General features: G+C 43.8%; 1 pseudogene; it reads right to left on the reverse strand.

Moving 5' to 3' along the window:
* Positions 1 to 1101: 1101 nt before the first annotated feature.
* LOC119355103 lies at positions 1102 to 3474 on the reverse strand (annotated as a pseudogene).
* Positions 3475 to 7686: the final 4212 nt, after the last annotated feature.

The following is a 7686-nucleotide window of genomic DNA, read 5'->3' on the forward strand; positions in this document are numbered from 1 at the left end:
TTCATGTATATAGAAAAGTGCCATAAACTCCCTGTAGGACACATCTTCTGTATTATGGGGTTCTCACTAGATTCGGTCGTTTCAAAATGAAATTTTCCCACAGAACGAGCAAGGCATTTGAAATTTGTCGGTTGAGGGTACAATAAAGTTTGTTAGAGAGGACATTACATAATGATAAGTACATATGAACACATACTGGTTTGGAGCAATGTCAGTAAGAAGACACCTTCTTAAGTCAAGGAGCCGAGACAGCAGCTTCGGGATTATACAGGCACATCAGCAGGGAGCAGGTTGAACTGAACTAAAGCATATATATGTATTCCCTCCGTCTCAAAATAAGTATCGCTGATTTAGTACAACTTTGTAGGGAGTATATATGAACGCCATTCATGTCCATCAGATTCAGTGGCACTGTTTTCAGCTGAGCCTGATTCAAGTGATTCAAACTCGATCGCTTCAGGTTCACTGACTGCATTTTTCACAGGGCATTTCCAGTCTGCAGATCATGAATGACTGCTCTTCTCAGTTTATAACACCAATTGACGCATTTTGACGGTCTAATCACGTGCATATGCGCATTTAAACAGTACATCATTGTCATCTCATTGTCGCGCCCGTCCACAAGAAAACAACTAACAAGAGCATAATCCCAAAGGGGTACATGCAATTCCAATGTAGATTCACCTAAGCACCATACACTAACTTTTCCTAGCACTCAAGTGATTCCACTCGACCATTTCACATTCGCTGTCGACATTTTTCGAAGGGCATTTCCAGTTGCAGACATCGATGACTACTCTTCTCAGTTTACAAGACCTGTTCAGGCATTTTGACAGTCTAATCACAAGTATATGCGCATTTAAATGGTACACCATTGTCATCTCATTTTTTCGCCCGCCCAAAAGACAACAACTATAATAGGATAATAATAAAACAAGAAACCATGATATTCCAATCATATTGCATGACCTTCATTGTTCAGTAAGTTCAGATACAAAGCAGCAGCACCAAAATAACTGAATGTAACATTTCAGTTCACACACATGGCATACAAATAAATTGTTGGGACATTGTTTTTTTTTTTTTTGGAAATGTTGGGACATTGTTGGAGCAGCAGGAAACCACCCCACCGGCCAGGTTCCATTTATTCAGATTGGGGAGCCAGATTCACCTTCAATTCTCCAACATCATAAGCTCAATTCAACTGAGCACCACTTCGATCTGTCCCGTCGAACAGCCGATGCCATCCAGAACGGCGAGCCTCTCCTCGTCGCACCACGCGCTCTGCTGGCTCACCACCTCCCAGTCGCATCAGGACCCTTTCTCCTCGACGCGTCCCTGCTTGAGCAGAGCGACACGCCGCAGCGCCGTGGATACCTCCACGGCGAACCTCACAAGGCGCATCTGCCTCTCCGTCCTCTGGAATCCAATGACAACAAGCTCCTTCAAATGGTGATGGCGCAAAGCCGAGGTCTCCCCCGGCACCTCCTGTCTTGGCTCGCCTTCGCTGTGGGAGACATGCACATAAAGGCTCTCAAGTAACGGTGCCGCCTCGATGAGCAGGCGCGGCCATGAGGCGTCCCATGAGGAAGGCACGTCGGCGACGAGCAGCCTTCTTAGGTTCGACATTGCAGAGAAGGGATTCTTCGGCATGATCCACATCTCAGGCCCAGTAAACCGCAAGATCAGATCGTTCACGGTGATGGCACCTTGGAAGAACTGCACGAGCACCCGAATCAAGCAGTCGCGATGGGAGCGGATCTCGCAAGACGAGCGTGGTGAGCGCGTTGAATCCCAGGAGCGCCCGGGGCAAGCAGTTGGCAAGCTTGAGGCTTCGCAGTCGGGACTCGCCGGGCTTCCTGCTGATGATGCCATGAGGGAAGCTGTAGGCCGGCGGCTTGGGAGACGCGAGTGGCCCCGTCGGCGTGGCAACAACCTCTAGATCCCGGACGTGCTGGAATTTAGTCTATATTGGGGAGCCCAATAACTATTTCAGAAATTCCTAATAAATCCTGAGACCCACTTAGCCCATTTGTGCAAGGCAAGGGATACTACTAAAGTTTAGTCCCACATTGCTAGTTTAGAGGGAGTTGGACCTCTTTATAAGGGAGGCTCCTTCCCCACTTGTACGAGCATGAGAACAAGAGGGACATTCACGCGCGCTCCTCCTCCGCCGCGCGCCGCGGGAATGAGCCGAGCCGATGTCTAAATTTTTGCCACGCACTACGGATATGCGAAAGGTCACTCGGAAGCTGAAACATTTTTTTTCTGTGCCTGGACACTGAATCCGAACGGCGCGCCTCTTCGGCTGCTGTCTGTTCGTTTCGTCTCCCGCATTCCCTTCAGCTCCCGGCGCAACCTCTCGCCTCCTTCTCTTGCGCCTATAAAAGGGAGGTCGCTCCTCTCAGAGAGACGCACCAGAATCTCTTCCTCCTCTCGCCACAAGTTCTTGAGCACTGCACTGCTGTTACGTTCTTCCTCATCCCGGCTTGCGGCGTGCACCGCTGGTCGGGACAGTAGGCCTCCGGAACCGCACCCTTTGAGTCCTGTACGGGAGAAGGGTGATAAGGTTTTTGGGGAGCGCTCAGCGCGACTACTGGCTGCTTCATCACGGACGATCCGGTCGCCGACGACTACTTCCCCGACGACGACTTCTTCCCCGACGTCCACGACCTCCTCGACGACATGGCAGGCGAGGACACCGACCCCAAGTCCAGCGCTCCTGCTGCTGCTGTGCCGTACGTGTTCTTCTCCTTTCTGTTAGAAGTCCTACTACAGTTCTTGGCTCTAGTTTCTGCCCTATGTATGTTAGACTCTATTTCATATGTGCAACCTGCTATACTGTCTGCTCTAGATATGTTTAGTTACGGTTCATATATAAACATGCTGTTTACCTTCTCTTTGTCAAATCACATGGCTTATTTTATTACTGCTATACTAGCCATGTTTTATCTACTATTTCTGTTAATAAAATCATTCGGTAAATTGCTCATATATCCAACAGGACGCCCCAGGAATCGACGGCGTCCACGACCAGGCGGTTGATGCAGGCCGAGGTGCTGTAGGCGAAGACCTCGAGCGATAGCTTCTCCACACGCCGGCGAGCTCGGCTGGCCAGGAGGTTCTTGACGGAGCGGACCATGGCTCGCATGGCGCGGCGCTCGTACCGGGCAGCAATAGCCTCTAGAAGCCTCCTGTCAGACAAGGTCGAGCTGATTTTTGATTTCCTAGCGTCGCTGCGGAGGCGGATGCACCGGTGGTAGCGCGGCGGCAGTATGTCGGTGACCTTGAGGTCCAGGACGGGGACCTCGCGGGGTAGGCTGGCCCAGCACCTGGAGAGCGCCGCGGTGCCGAGCGCGGTGCGGGTGTCGAGGCGGCGCAGGATATCATGGAGCAGATCGTCGGAGAGGTCACTGAGGCGGTCCGCGCGCGGCCGGCGGCGGCGCGGGAGCTTCGCATCATTCCTAGGCATTGGGGAACAAATCAGTGGTGGGTGTTGGTGTTGGTGTTCGGTGGGGTGGGCTTGCGATTAAAAGAGGCATCGACTTGAAATTCAGCCGCGAAATCGAATTCGATCCGACAGGGGCTACGATTCGCTGTTCTAATCGGAGTTGAAATTGCGCGGCGATTTGGGTTAGAATCGGAATGTCGCAGATCTGAATCGGTTTGCGGCGGCGGCGGCGCTTTGGTTTTGGTTTGTGGGGTACGCATACAATTTTTGGGTATCAGGGCCTGCGTCCAACAATAACATTTTTTTTTACAATAAATAACACTCCCCGGAAATACTCATTGATTCTCTTTTATTCATTTTGATGATAAATATTTCCATACGGAGGGAGTACGACTTTAGAGCAATTCCAAGCGCACGACCCCAAAAACATCTACTTCCTCCGTCTAGGTGAGTAAGTCATCTTAGGTTATGCACCGTGACCAAGAAGGAGGGAAAAACGAGAAACCTTAATGTTTATTTGCTAATTAATAGCATTGCATGCAATAAACTAACTACTGCATGTCTGTATTTAGTAGTCTCAAGTCATTAAAAGCATGCACACCCCACATCTCTTATTGGTTGATATGTCAAGAAACAAGAAACGAGGTAGAAGTTAATGCACCGTGCCTAAGTGTTTTGGGATTATTTGATTTTCATAAGATGACTTACACACCTAGACGGAGGTTGAATTCAATTTGAAGTCATCTCCGTGGAATGCTGGAGTATTTCTGAAAGTATCACCTACAGTTTTAACTTAAAGCTTTTCGGGACATGGAAGAGAAGAGACAATCTGCACTAACAAAATTTAACTTCCACTGTTTTTCACACCATGAAATCAACTGTGCTCCTTAATGAGAAAGGCCATACAATGCAAGTATTGTTACATACAAAAATAAACATGAGTTACAATAAACAGAACATTTCCTTCACTTTCAAGGAAGTGTCACTAACTGTACTGGGTGTCTGGGTGTGTGAAAATAACACAATCCATGTTAAGGAAGATACACCATAAATCACATGAGACAGACTTGTTCAAAACTGATTTCATGAACTGAATAAACAGTGTAAATTATGAGAGTAAATTATGTCCCATCTTGAAAAAGTGTTTTTTTAAGTTATACTCGCTCCGTCCGGAAATACTTGTCATCAAAATGAATAAAAAAATGTATCTAGATGTATTTTAGTTCTAGATACATTCTTTTTGTCCATTTTGATGACAAGTATTTTCGGACGGAGGGAGTAGTTGGTTAGGAATATAAATAATTGTACATAATAGTGATGATTTGGTTCCAGAGCAAAAATAATAATGGAGTAAACCCAGCATTTCATGCACATTTCTGGGCAAAAAATCTCAGTTGTGCACTGATTTTACATGTACTGGTGTCAACCTTCATGATCTCATACTCGGCTTTTCTTGAATAATTGGATATGGACACATGGCTACAATAATAAAATAATATAAACTGGAGCTTTGAAATGGGGAATAAAGGTTGATTATCGAAACAAATTTTCTAAAGGAAGTAAAGCTGATCACTGCATCAATTTTCTAGCAGATATTGCAACTTGGACCAAAAGCATTACCCGTCCTTGCTATTAACGCTCAACTGACAGTGCACTTGAGCCCACAAGTTAAAAAAACACTGATGAGCCACAATTGATCAACAAATTGCCTTTCTTCCCATGGAAACCAAACAAAGATTACATGCAAGATCAAGAAAAAAGCTAATGATCTAATGTAGCACAAAAGAAGGAAAATTACTTTGTGAGTTCTGATTCTTGAATTTCACAATTAAGAGTAAACAAGATAGAGATGTACTGCCACTGACAGAGCAAACAAACATAATTATTCCAGACCAGTTATTTTGTTTGTGCTCATTGGTGCAGATGTAAAGATTAAGAAGGTGATGAGGGATTAATAATCACCACCATGGGGACAAGTACAATATCTCACATAATCCATACGCGATGTAAAAACACCTCAAATAATTAGTCGCTCTACATTCTTCCACTTCACATCTCTACTATTCTTTTTTTGCGAGATCACATCTCTACTATTCAAGTCCTAGCATTGATTAATTTCTGTTTTGAAATCCCAAGTCAATACCTGATGGATGTTGCATTATAAATTCATAATTGAAAAGTTACAACAACCTTGCCTTATACTAACCTCTTGAGAAGTTTGAGTGGAATCTCATAATTGTATATGGGGATCCACAAAATGCCGGCAAAGCTGCATATTTAGCAGAATTGTCCAGAGTTTATCAGCATAATGATGCTATTCCTTGTGTGATGGGTGGTGATTTCAATGTCATTAGAAGAAGCTCTAATAGAAACAAACCCACTGGATATGACCACTGGAGTTTTGTTTTTAATGCTATTATAGAACAGGCAGGTTTGAGAGAATTGCCTTTGAATGGGAGAAAATTTACATGGGCTAATAACCATATCGATTTCACTTACGAAAAAATATATAAAATTTTGATCTGCCCAGATTGCCGAGGTATATGCTTTGGAAAGAGAGCTTTCTGATCATACTCCTCTTAATTTACATATTGGTACTAGGAAAATTTGTACTCCAATTTTTATATTTGAAAACTCTTGAATGTTGAAGGATGGTTTTAAAGAGTTTATACATAAAATCTGGGCTGCCCACTATCCTGGAGACACCATGTAATAGTGGCAGAGAAGAGTGAGAATTCTAAGACAAAAAGCCAGAGGATGGATTTCAAACTCAGATACTTGGTATAGAAAATTTTAAAATAAATTCTCATGAAATTAGATGCTATTGATAAAAACACAGAAATCTTTGGTATCTCAGTTATTGACAGGAAGGAACAAAAAGAACTAAGAGCCCAACTATAGAGACTTATTAAACATGAGGAATTAAAATGGCTCCAGAGATATAAAGACAAAGAGATTAAATATAGGGACGGTAATACTAAATATTACCATGCAAAATGGAAGAATAAGGAAAAATAGAATTGTATCATTACATCAGGAAGAGGGCATTGTGGAAGGAGAGGAAAATTTAATTCAATATATTACAAAATTTTATAAAGACCTTTTTGGGCAAGCTGATACAACTACAATTGGCTTAAAAAATCAAGATGCCCCTGGGATTACCATGGAGCATGCCTCCATGCTAGTTGAGCCTTTTTCAATGGAGGGATTGCATTGTGTAGTGTTTGGTATGGAGAAGAACAAAAGTCCAGGTCCTGATGGGCTCCCTACAGACTTCTACCAACATTTGGGATTTGGTGAAGGGAGATTTGATGAATATGTTAAATGATTTTCATAAAGGGAAGCTAGATATCTCTAGACTCGGTTATGGGATAATTACTAAAAATAGATGATGCTAAAGAAATTCAGAAATTTAGACCAATATGCTTGTTGAATGTGAATTTCAAAATCATCACCAAAGTCCTGATGAATAGGTTGAGGAAAGTTATCAAACCTATTATTTCTCCTACACAAACCGCCTTCATTAAAGGGAGATACATCATGGAGGGGGTGGTGGTGTTACATGAGGTTTTGAACACTATCCACCATGAGAAACAAAATGCCATTTTATTCAAGGTTGATTTTGAAAAAGCCTATGATAAAATAAAATGGCATTTTTTAAGAAAGATGATGAAGCTTAAACAATTCCCAGAGAAATGATGTGATATGGTATGCATACCATGATTGGGGGAAGGGTGGGGATCGAAGTTAATGACATGATTGGACCTTATTTTAAAAACTCACAAAGGGCTGAGACAGGGGGTGCTATGTCCCCTTTGCTGTTTGACCTAGATGCTGATGCTTTAGCTATGATTTTAAAAAAGCTAAACAACATGGATTTGTTAAAGGGTGTAACGCCCCGAGTCCGATGTGCCAGGTGTCTTCCAGTTATTCGCTGTTGTTGCCTTGTCTTTGCTTGCATGTCATGCATTGCATGTCATGTCATCATGTGCATTGCATTTGCATATGTGTTCGTCTCATACATCCTAGCATTTTCCCCGTTGTCCGTTTTGCAATCCGGTGCTCCTATGTCACCCGGTGTCCCTTTCTACCTCTTTCTGTGTGTGGGTGTTAAACGTTCTCGGATTGGAACGAGACTTGTCATGCGGCCTGGGTTTACTACCGGTAGACCGCCTGTCAAGTTTCGTGCCATTTGGACTTCGTTTGATACTCCAACGGTTAACCGAGGGACCGAA

This window comes from Triticum dicoccoides, chromosome 1A (assembly GCF_002162155.2).
Source record: "Triticum dicoccoides isolate Atlit2015 ecotype Zavitan chromosome 1A, WEW_v2.0, whole genome shotgun sequence".
Taxonomy (NCBI): Eukaryota; Viridiplantae; Streptophyta; class Magnoliopsida; order Poales; family Poaceae; genus Triticum; species Triticum dicoccoides.